Source organism: Scyliorhinus torazame, chromosome 1, assembly GCF_047496885.1.
Source record: "Scyliorhinus torazame isolate Kashiwa2021f chromosome 1, sScyTor2.1, whole genome shotgun sequence".
NCBI lineage: Eukaryota > Metazoa > Chordata > Chondrichthyes > Carcharhiniformes > Scyliorhinidae > Scyliorhinus > Scyliorhinus torazame.
This window is the reverse complement of record NC_092707.1, coordinates 63,328,338-63,340,448: the sequence shown is the minus strand read 5'-3', so window position 1 is coordinate 63,340,448 and position 12,111 is coordinate 63,328,338. Positions and strand designations below refer to the sequence as shown.

The 12,111-nt window shown below is 46.0% G+C and overlaps 1 protein-coding gene across 1 annotated transcript in view; it reads left to right on the top strand.

Moving 5' to 3' along the window:
* Positions 1-12,111, top strand: part of LOC140408502 (transmembrane protein 132C-like) — a 1,621,914-nt gene that overhangs the window by 815,412 nt on the left and 794,391 nt on the right. The window lies entirely within an intron of this gene.

Below are 12,111 nucleotides of genomic sequence, written 5' to 3'. Positions count from 1 at the left end.
GGTTGGTTTGCTTCAGAAAGAATATTTAAAGGTGAACAGGATAACAACTGAAGAGAAAGCTTAGTTAACAATAACAGTGAACATGGGGACCAGAAGGGGAAATTCTGTAGTCAACACTTGAGAGTGGGAATAAGGGGCGGGATTCTCCAATCCTGCGGCAGAGTGTCCACGCTGTCGTAAACGCTGTTGCATTTTACGACGGCGTGAACGGGTCGCTCCCATGTCAAACTCTGGTCCCTACAGGGGGCCAGCACGGCGCTGGAGCGGTTCACGCCGCTGCAGCTGCTGATCCTGGCGCGAACTGGGCGTCGCGGGATCCGCACATGCGCAGTTGCGCTGGCGCCAACAAGGACATGCGCAGTGGCACCAGCGCTAATGCGCACATGCGCAATGGCCTCGTTCAACGCACTGGCCCCGACGCAACATGGCGAAGGGCTACAGGGGCCGGCGCGTAGGAAAGGAGGCCCCCAGCCACAGAAGCCGGCCTGCCAATCAGTGGGCCCCGATCGCGGGCCAGGCCACATCGGAGGCACCCCCCCCTCCCTTCCACATGCCACCACCCGACCCTTACACGCCGAGGTCCCTCCGGCCCAGAGCAGGTTAGAACGACGCCGGCGGGACTCGGCTCTTTTCAACGGCTGCCCGGCCAATCCGGGCCGGAGAATCGGTGGGCCGGCCGCGTAGAGCGGCCCACGACTGACGCCGTGCCAACCATACTGCCGCCAATGACGCCGATTCTCCGCAGTTCGGAGAATCGCGTGCCAGCATCGGGGCGGTGTGGCCCGTTCGCGGGGATTCTGCGGTCCGGTGCGGGGCTGGGTGAATCCCGGCAAAGGTCTGGGGAGCAGGAGGTGGGACTCATGGACAAATGAGCTTGGAGAGGGCACGAGGAGAGAAACTATTAGGTGCTTTATGATTAAATTGTACTGATTCCACTTTTGTCTGATTTAAATGAGGTTATAAGTCATCGTGCTGTGCTGTACAGATCAAGTTACATTATCTCACTGGGGGAGTGATGGGGCCCATGATATTTGACTTGTCTGTTCCTGAAAAATTAGCTCCTGATCGCTGCCCAGTGACTCCTGCTGCAAGTTGTATGTGGGTAAATGTGAGGGGTACGCATGGTAATCTTACCATCTCCTGTGCTCAGATAGCTTGCTGAAACACTTCACATATGGAGAATGGGTACTTGAGTGAGGGCTGACAACTCCGATAGAAACAACCCATAATATGAATCGGTGTTTTCAGGAGAGGAGGGGAGAAAATAGGAAAAAAGAAATCTAATTACAGGTGGCCTACTTATCGTAGAATTCTGTACTTTAATTCTGTACTTTACTGTGAAGTATCACTGGTAACCAATGAACTGTAAAAGACTGCACATTAAGCTTGCCTATTATGGGAACCTAATAATGAAAATCCATAATGAAGCCATGAAATAGCATGCCAGATGACTAGAATTGACCTCTAAACTGATTATAAAGCGAGTTACAGTCCCCTTAATTAACATGGAGGTAATGCTTAACAGCACTGAGTCCAAATCATATTTTAACATTATCATTCTGGGCAGAAAAGTAATTTCCATACATGACATCTGGTTACTGCATTGATGTACTTGGGGTCAGTGGTGCAGATCTTACAGGTCTTCTGTTATAGAAATGCTTGGGTCACATCTGTGGGCCATTTAATTAGTTCCACTGTTGTAGATTTTTGAATTGTAGATATTTCCCAGTGAGGGAAATGGGAGTCGCTGTTTCCTGGAATGGGATCTAGTTTGTTGGTGAAATTATTTGAATAGCAATAGGATATACTGTTCATGCTGTGCTGTTCATGATTTCAGATATTCTTGAGCTATATTTAGATCATGTAGGAACCTCGTTGTAAAGGAGGGGAAAGCATTTATTTTGCTTCTCAAAAATACCTGAAACAAATGCACTTCGGTTCTGACCGCACATCCATGCTGAGTTGCCTGATCGTTGCAGCAGGCTTGTTAAAGTTGGCTTCAGGAATTCTGAAAAATCAACTCCGGTTTTTGTGTGTCTTTTGTCAAAAAGTTCAGGTTGTTGATTCCAATAACTGTATGTTGAGGAATGGTGAATCTGAAACTAGCATGTACCTTAAAAGAGGTTTCTTTTCAAGTCAGCAAAATACCAGGCTCCCCTAGTTCCCCCTCACCTCAGTGTCCCAGCACTCCCCGTTTATACACTTTTGAGGAAAACAAATGAGAAAAATTGTGCTTTGATTTATCGGAGGACCAACACTCTGTTTAATGATACAATTGCTTTAACAATGTGGATGCCATTTAATAAAGTGATTGCCATTGGACCTTCATAGTGTGCTTGGTAAGACAATGACAGAGATGTGGGCCGGAATTCTTCGTCCGTTCATGCCGCGGGATTCTCCGCTCCCACTGCAGTGAATGAAGTTTTGGCTGAGCGCCAAGTTCTCTGTTCTCACTGGCAACGGTGGCGGGGCGAACTCTGATTGGAGAATCCTGGCCATGGATGAACTAGGGTGAAGATGGAATTAGCATCTACTGTCTGTGGTTAATGAGCCTGTCAACTCTCATCTTCAATGCTGAAGTATAAAGAATACAAAATAGAAGCAGGAGTAGGCCATTCGGCCTCCGAGCCTGCTCCATTTAATTAGATCAAATCTGCATCTCCTGCCAACCTCTGGCCATTCCAGTCAGGAATCAAAGTGTGTTCAGCGCCTCTGTTGTCCATCCCACCACAACTCGGTGCCTTAATGTTTTGGAGGCCAGGTAGATGGAGGGAAAAGGGGAAAAAACGAATTCTAATTTGAAACCCAATCATCTGCTGATAATTGGCTCTCATATTCTAGGGCGGTGTAGATTCTCCTGGTTTCTTGGTGCAGCAGGAGACATGTGGAATCCATGATAAAGTGACACCAGTAGCGGAAAATGGCTCTTCTTATGCCTTTTTGCCAAGGAGTTAGGGGTGTTGCTCCATCGGTCTCCCACCAAATATACCAGAGGTGACCAAGACACACTTTAGTTTTAGTGCTATCGTGATTATGATGTGGAGCCTTGTACATTTGAAAGCCTGAATGACATCTACAAAATGTCAGGTCCAAGCATGCTGTTACTCCCCGTTATCGTGTTTATTCAAAAATAAATCAGGAATAGAATCATCCCCAGAATCTCTGATTATGAAAAATGTTGCATATAACGAGAGATCCCATTCCATAAAGCATTATATTGTAAAACATTTAGAATAAAGATGAGCGATACACATGCCATCTGAGAGTCAAGTAATGTCTAACGTGGGAGTAAGTGGAACCTGCTGGCACGCACTTTCTTGGAGAAGAAAGTTTTTTTTAAATGCTTTCAAATATAGATTTACCTCATGAATACAAAATAGAGTAGAAATCAGCCAGTTCATTGTGAGTAACTGTTGCTTTAATCATCAATTTCACCACAATTCAGACGTTTTGTTATTAAAATTAATGGACCTGACTAATGAGTGGTGATATCTTTCCTGCCGATTGTGAAATGGAGCCTTATTTGCATCATTAACTGTTTGCAAGTAAACTGACTTCTCAGGAGAATAATAAGCAAAATGAACTCTACTAATTCTGCTAAAGGTTCTTGAGAACTTCAGGCATAAATTATCACTGGAATAAAAATTAACATTGACTTATGCTTCTTTCAAAGGTTTCCCCCCTCCCACCTGACTATCTTCAAAACTTCTGAACGTCACTAAGCCTTGAGCTGATGGCTAACCTGCTTAGGCCCCAACCTCTGAAATTCACTCCATAAATGATTTTGCCCCTCTATCTCTCCCTGCTCCTTGAAGACACTTCTTAAACCGTCTTTCATCAAGCTTTTGGTCATCTGATTGGATATCTTTTTATGTGATGTGGTGTCAAATATGATTTGGCAAACTCTCTTGTGAAGCACTTTCAAATGTTTGTTGCGATCCCAGTTGATATATTAACTGGACAAGAAGGAACACTGGCTCAAAAGACCTTGGCCGGGATTCTCTGATCCTGGGGTGAGGTGTTGACGCCGTCGTAAACGCCGGAGTGTTTTACGGCAGCGTCAACAGACACCTAGGATCAGTTATCCTGCGGCGCACTGGGGGCCAGTGCGGCACTGGAAAGCCTCACGCTGCTCCAGCTGCTGATACGGGCGTCAGAACGGGCGCCGCAGGTTTGCGCATGCACACTACGGCCGGTGCGAGTTCGCACATGCGTGTGGGTTGTCTTCTCCGCGCAGGCCCCAACGCAACATAGCGGAAAGCTACAGGGGCCCGGCGCGGAGGAACATAGGCCCCCACCAGGATAAGCCCGCCCATCGATCGGTAGGCCCCGATTGCGGGCCAGGCCACCTTTGGGGCCACACCCAGGGTCGGATCCCCACTCTTCCCCCCCCCCCCCAACCAGGCGCCCCCCCCACGCAGCATGAACGTCGAGAATCGGCGTCGGACCGGCATCGTGTGAACCGCCCCCCCCCCCGGTGATTCTCTGACCTGGTGCGGGATCGGAGAATCCCGCTCCCCACCCTTCACTTATTTTTTATAAAACGAGGACAGAGTCGCAGGACTGCTAATTATTTTTGACAACAAGGGAAAAACATACATTAAACATGAAAAAATTGGACAATGATACAACACGCCTTTACTCCCCCCTTAGTTTAACAATCACACACAGATTATAGGGTTATGTGGTTTACAAAGTACACCTTAATCTACAATGGTCTCATTAACACACAGTCCCTTTTAAGCACACAAGATGACTGTGGGCAAATACACTCTAAAGTGCATGTCTGTGGATCTCTCCTCAGAATCCCCACAGATGTTTGTCATGAGAGAGTTTCCAAACTCCACTCCCAAAAACATGCTTTAAAATCTTGTCTCATAACAATGCTTTCCCTTCGGGGTTTGCATTTCGAAATCCAGACCATGTTTTCAAATTACACTTTCCAACAAAGCCTCCACTCCACTTTTAACAGAGAATCCATTCCAAGATTGTACACCAACCCCTTTAGGATTTCTTTGTCTTGACTGCCGTGCTTTAACTCACGATTCCCAGATTGTATTAAAATGACATCAAACGTTTCATCTGCCTCTAAAGTCTGCTGTCCCATTCTAAATCTAGAACTGCGAATGTCTCTTTAACTCAGAACACTTTGTTTACTCTTCCTTGAATTCTTCTGAACAATACCTTGATCTCTGTTCTCTTAACTTCAGGTGTCTTAAATGTTCTTCCTGTTTCTGGTTTCCGGAATTATATCTTGTTCCTTAGGAAGTTTGCATCTTTGTAAATCTCTTGTCCTATCCAGTATCCCCTGGCTAGTTGAGAGCTATTCACTCCTCTGTGTCCTATCTCCAACTGCTCTGGCTTTTGGTTAAAACTCAGAACAAAGGAAAGCCCTTCCATCCTGTTGCTAAAAACCGACTTCCTTCTATTCACGTTTCATGCCGTACCCATCTCTTAGCACAATAAAGACACAGTTGGAACTGAACCAACCCCCACACATACAAACATCTTTGTCCAGCATGAATCTACCTGTAGGTGTTATCCTTCCAGGCAAAGAAACATTAAATTAAATCCACTTAAAACTTTGGTTGAATTCTCTGGTCCTCCAGTTGCGTGTTTATTGGCGGTGTGCTGTTTGCTGGTGGCAGGATTCCCTCTTCCCGCTGCCTGCCAATGGGATTTCTCATTGAAGCCACCCCTCGTTGCCAGGAAACCCACGGGCAGGGGGGCGGGTGTTCCCACGGGTGGGAAAAGAGAATCCCAAAAGGTCGGAGAATTCCGGCCCTTATTTCTAATATTTACCAATACAAATATAAATCCTTAAAATTACCTTTATTTTCTTGACACATTTAAAGTTCTTTTTAAATTCATTTACAGGATGTGGGCATCACTAGCCAGGCCAGCATTTATAATAATAATCGCTTATTGTCACAAGAAAACTTCAATGAAGTTACTGTGAAAAGCCCCTAGTCGCCACATCTGGCACCTGTTCAGGGAGGCCGGTATGGGAATTGAACCCGCGCTGCTGGCCTTGTTCTGCATTACAAGCCAGCTGTTTAGCCCACTGTGCTAAACCAGCCCACAAAGCACCAGATAAATTCAAGTGGTTACTTTTTGACGTTGTTTGGATGCATCTTATGTTGTTGAACAATTTAACGGGCCAAAACCCAACGCTTTCAGATGACATTCATCTGTCCATCATTTTAATTGACAGATTGAACTATTTTACGAAAGAGAGGCAGTGCAACGTACTGCTACTTTTATCACAGTCGGTGCCCGAGGAGTCCCATGGCATCCCAGTACCTAATTAGCATGTCATTAAACTGCCTAAACCACATATGTTCCTTTCTTTATTTTCAACAGAGAAATTCTGGTCACCAGTTAACTCTAATACTCTATTAAAGTAATATTAATATCAGAGAGGTTTAGTTGCAGAATTTATTTCTCCTGCTCACCTTCACATCCCGAATAGATTCAGAAGCTATTGTTTTTTATGCTAGATTGTTTATGGGCTGCTAAATATTATTGGCCTGTTACAAGATGCAAAATGGCCCAATCAGCACCAAACAGCCTGATGTGGTTGGTGTCTGTCCACTGACAGTGTGGGAACTGCTTCCTGATGCATCACTTCTGATCAAACACTCTCCTTATTTAGAGAGCATGAGTGGTTTTAGCACTGCTGACAAAACTAATGTTTCATATGGGCGGAAATCAAAAACGATCAATCAGGTGAATAAAATAGCACACTCAGGAACAACAAGGTGCTTTGTTAGGAAATTAACTTAAGGATGTGCTGGAGATTTCTCCCAGGAGCTGTCCACCCAGAAATAAACACACGTCTCAATGCTCGTCTTTCATTCATAGTGAAGAAAGTCAGAACTCAACCGGGCTGGTGCTGCCGTTCCTTTGCTCAATGAGGCGACAGCATCCATTAACCGTCAACCTTTATATTTTTCATGTAACTCTATGGGATCTTTATTTTAGCACGCCTTTCAGTGGCATGAACACAACACAATCCCATAACTTTCTGGTTCCCTAGCTTCGCCTTTAGGGGGTACCCCTATGTTTATGATGCGCTGGGAATCTTCCTCATACCTGTGTTTAATTGCCAGTTCACTTGAATTTATGTCTTCTGACCTGGCTCTCTCAACTACCCGAATGTTCAATCGTGGATTAATGTTTACACCTCCATCAGGCTCCTTCCATAATCATCATTAAAGTTTGAGCTTCTCTAATCTTTCAGTTTATCTCCTGATATTCCTGTCTCTGCAATGCACCGGCATGCTTCACGGAACTCAACTCAACACTGCTGACCTTTCCTACCAGACTAGGGGCCTGAAAAGGTTTATAGGTTTGCAGCTGGTACTGGAGGAACGTGAATAGTATTTTGGTTTTGCTGCCAGCCATGCTTTCTGTAGAGTGAACTACCAGCTTGTGGTGCAAAAGTGTATTTCACGAAAACGAATGAATGAACTTGGTTCGATTCCAGCTACATAGCCGACTGCTGCAAGTGGGAAGGAAATCCCTTTGGAAATTCTGTCCCCCTAATTAATGACTGCAAAATATTACCCAGGATCACTGTTTTTATTTACAGATGAGCATGCGTTGGCTGAGGTTTTAATTTTAAGATTTCAATTTATTTTCAAACCATTTTTTTCAGACTGAATGTAGGAACAGAGGGAGGCAGTTCAGCCCCTCAACCCTGGTCTTCCATTCAATTAGATCGTGGCTGATCTACACCTCACCTCTATTTACCGTGTTGGGGGCAGGGGAGAGGTGTGGTTCGAGTTGTAAATTTCCACACTCCTATATGGGAAGGTGTTTCCCAGGCGATTGTAATGAAATTTTGAAGTGTTAGCTGCATGCATTCAAAAACCTGTTTAATTTAGTGATGGGGAAACTTTCCCTCGGTGAAAGTTCCCGACAGCTGACAATGCTGCTTACACTTGGGGCCTGTTAAGTGTTTCAAGATAAAAGGTCGCTGATTTAGGACAGAGATGAGGAGAATTTATTTTTCTTTCAGAGGGTTGAGAGTCTTTGGAACTCTTCCTCAAAACATGGTTGAGGCAGAGCCTTTGAATATTTTTAAGGAGGAGCTGGATAGATTCTTAATAAACAATGGGGAGAAAGGTTACCGGAGGGAGGTGGGAATGTAGAGTTGTGGTTACAATCAATTCAGCCTCGAGTCCTTGAACATTTTCAAGACTTAAGATCGTAAGGTTTTTAATCAATGGGCAATGGGGGAATTAAGGGTTATGGGGATAAGAACAGAACATAAGAACATAAGAACGAGGAGCAGGAGTGGGACATCTTGCCCTTGTGCCATTCAATGAGATCACGCCTGATCTTATGTGGACTCAGCTCCACTTTCCGGCCCGCACACCAGAACCCTTCATTCCTTTATTCTCCAAAAAACTATCTATCTTTATCTTGAAAACATTTAATGAAGGCAGGATGTAGTGAGTGTAGATCTTATTGGATGGTGGAGCAGGCTCGAAGGGCTGAATGGCCTATTCCAGTTCCTGTTTCTTATTGTCTTATTGTCTTATGGTCAGCCATAATCTTATTGAATAGTGGAGCTGACTCGAGGGGCCAAGAGGCCCATTCCTGCCCCTAATCTATCTCTGTCTTAAAGGCACTCAGTGATTTGGCCTCCACAGCCTTCTGCGGCAAAGAGTTCCACAGATTCACCACCCTCTGACTGACGAAATTCCTCCTCATCTCTGTTTTAAAGGATCGTCTCTTTATTCATGGCAATTGAGGCCATAGTATCTGGAGATTTGCCGTTTTTGCGTGTGCTCGGATACAACGTGTGACTGACACGCATGCAGTCAAGGGGATTAGCTGTCGCATGAGGTGTCACCAACTCTGTACATCATACTGGATGAGCAGACCCCCGGAGAGAGGAGATGGACTGGAGGCGAAATTCCATACCCAAGGCTTCTCATAGCTGCCGAGGGGGAGGCGATGATGATCGCTGGTGAAGAGGGAGTGCAGTTGGTGGCAGTCAGCGAGTTTGGACCGACCAGGAGAAAGGAGGAAGAGACTGCCTCTGGTGGCACATGGGCACACAGGATGGATCTGATGAAATGCAAAGTGCTCAAACTGTGATTTTGTTTTGTTCTCCACACGACAGACCATCACCATCCAGGGATTGGGCCTCAGCCAAGACAGGGGCCAGAAGATTCCACCTCTGGGAACAAAAGCAGCCAGTGTCCCAGAGGATGCACTGACACCTGCCTCATCATCCACCTCCGTCAGTACAGTTACACCCACACAACCAGAGAGGATTTGCGTGTAGATTCAGGAACAAAATCGGGTGAACACATCACAAACACTCCAAGCCACCCATAGAGATGTGGCAGTTAGGCCCCCAGATGATCAGAGGATTTATGGGGACCAGGCCTCTGCTGAGCCCTCGCCTTTTGACTCTGGTCAAGCCATGCTGGATATGCGACAGAGGCCAGGGGAAAATGTGGCTGAGATGCCAGGGATTATTCCCAACTTTACACAGGATATGGAGGGGTTTATGCTGGCCATGCATTCTGCCATGTCTCAGGCATTTGAACAAGAGGCTTCATCCATGGAAATGAGCATCGTGATCAGATCGGCACCCGCCGACGCCCAGTGTCGATCCTGATTTCTGATTCTCCACTGGATTGGGGATCTTGCTACCGGCAGCAGGTGGCAGGCAGAATCCAGGCCGCTGTCTCAAACGCTAACGGTGTCAAACAGCAATTAGGATGCTTGTAATGAACAGACGCATTTGTTGAAAACCGATTTTGAATGTGTACATCATGAGGAAACCATATTGGTTGTCTGTTTTGAATCCTTCACTTTGCTAGACTTTCACTTGAACTTTAAAACATCACCTCCTAAGAAACTACAGGCCTGCCACAAAAGAGACTGAGATGATTAAGCATAACAACCGTATGGTTTTACCTGCACCTGTATCTAATCTTTATGTGTGTATGATGAGTGAACGAGATGTCATGTTTCAAAATCCACGGCAAGTGTTTAGTAACAAATAAATTCCTTTAATTTAGACTCACAAAAGGCTAGCTGCTGGAAATGATTTAATTAGAATTCTTACTTTCTCCTCCCCTGCGCACCATTTTGTTCTGGACCGGCTTTTTCCCACTGGCATCACGGAGATTCAGGAGTGGGGGAAAGATTCTGGTCGGGCCTTCATCTGCATCTCATTACTGGGATGCAAATCAGTTACACGCCTGATCTGCCATGGTGAGCAGCATTGGAAGAATCAGCGGGGAATTCACACTGGCGTGAAACCGAGTTTTTTGGGACCACTGCCAAAATATCCTCCACCTGCTTGCATTGAACCTGTCGCCGGCGCAAGGATAGGATTTTGCCTAGTGTCTGAAAGCAGTTACGCTTGTACACCTACGCCTGGCTTATTTTAGTATGAAGTTCTGATCGACATCCATTAACTGAGATTTAAAAAAAACTCTGAACTGGGATAATGATGGAACATAAGATTGAAAATAGTTTTCTATAGAAATGAGAAAGAAAGAATGTCTCAATGGAATGAGAAACCTATTCAAATTCCCTGCTGTTCGGCGATTCCGGACTTTCATCCCCAACTGGGAGATCCCAAAGCATTAAATAGTTGGATCACTGCTGCTTATATCCACCTGATAGTCCTTGAGCGGGATTCTCTGTTCCTGAGACTGAGCGTTGACACTGGGGCAGGATTCGTGGACTTCCACGACAGCAAAATTGGCGCCGCACCTGGACCGATCCCGTGACCATGGAGGGGCTAGTACCAGGTGCACCACGTGGAACACAATCGATTCCAATGAGAAATGGTGGGGGGTTCGCCAGGTTTGTGATTGACACTCGGGGAGGCTTACCAGCTGCAGCTGACTATACACATTACAATCCCCACACGCACTCATCCCAGCCAACAAGATGGCACTTGTTGTGCTGGAGCGTGCCCATCCCACTGATGGGCTGGCTGGGGCCAGAGGGCACCTGGGGGATGCCTGGGGGAGACAGCCATACGACCTGTGGTCCTGAGGTCACAGTGGGCAGTCAGCGGCATGCGCAGCTGCATGGCTACCTTGCCGGCTGCGATAGTGGTACTCTGTGCCTGTCCACCCCGACTCCACAGCCCACCTCCTGGCCAATCCCCGCTATCCCCGAGCCATGGCAGAACCCCTGCCAGCAGCACGATTGTCAGCAAACGTGTCAGCATACAGCAGAATTGGCGATGTTGGACACTTTCCTTACCCGCTCTCGCTCCCTCAGCAGCAACACACTTGTTACACGGTTTTTAAAAGCATAAGTGTTATAACCTGCCTGCTTACCACTGGCTGGAGACTAATGGAAATCCCACAATCCTTAGGGAGTATGAGCTTCCCCAATGAGGGTCGCGGAGAAATCATTAGCAGAGTCCCTGCATAAATTAAGCTGGCTAGTATGGAACCAGCAAAGAGAGGAGTGAGCAGCAAGGGAGTACTGCTGCTGTTGTTGCTGTATATATGTAATTGTAAATAAAGTTATTTCTTTCTATTGTACAAACTCGTGCTGGATTCTTCGTGGCCCTCACAAAAACAAGGTAACCTCTCCATAGGGAATTTATACCAGTGGAGGCGGAGAATCGTGGAGGCCCTGGAAAATACCGGGTCAGGCGGCCACTAATGACATGCCAATGGAGTTTACTGTACGTGCAGAGTGCAACGCCTTGACGCTGCTGTGGAGGCACCCGAGAATTGCGATTTATGTGAAACCGGTGCCCGCCACAATTTCGGCGGCAAAACCGATTCTCCACCCAATTGCGTTTCCCTATTCCTGTTTCAGCTGACGCTGAATCCCGCCCCTTGTGTTCAATGTCCTATTTTAACCTAGTTGAGTATGAATATAAGGTAATGCTGTATTCTTATAAGCACGTTATTCAACAACAAATTAAATTTAAGAAATGGTGCAACACATAAATCAGATTTCTATTGAGATAACAGATAAATAATTAACTGAGCAACAGATTAGGTCATTAGCACATTTATTGGCTGTGACTCGATATTTGACTGACATTGCTCGTCTGGAGAAGGTAGTAATTAGATGGGGAAATGCAATAAAAATAAGTAATGATAT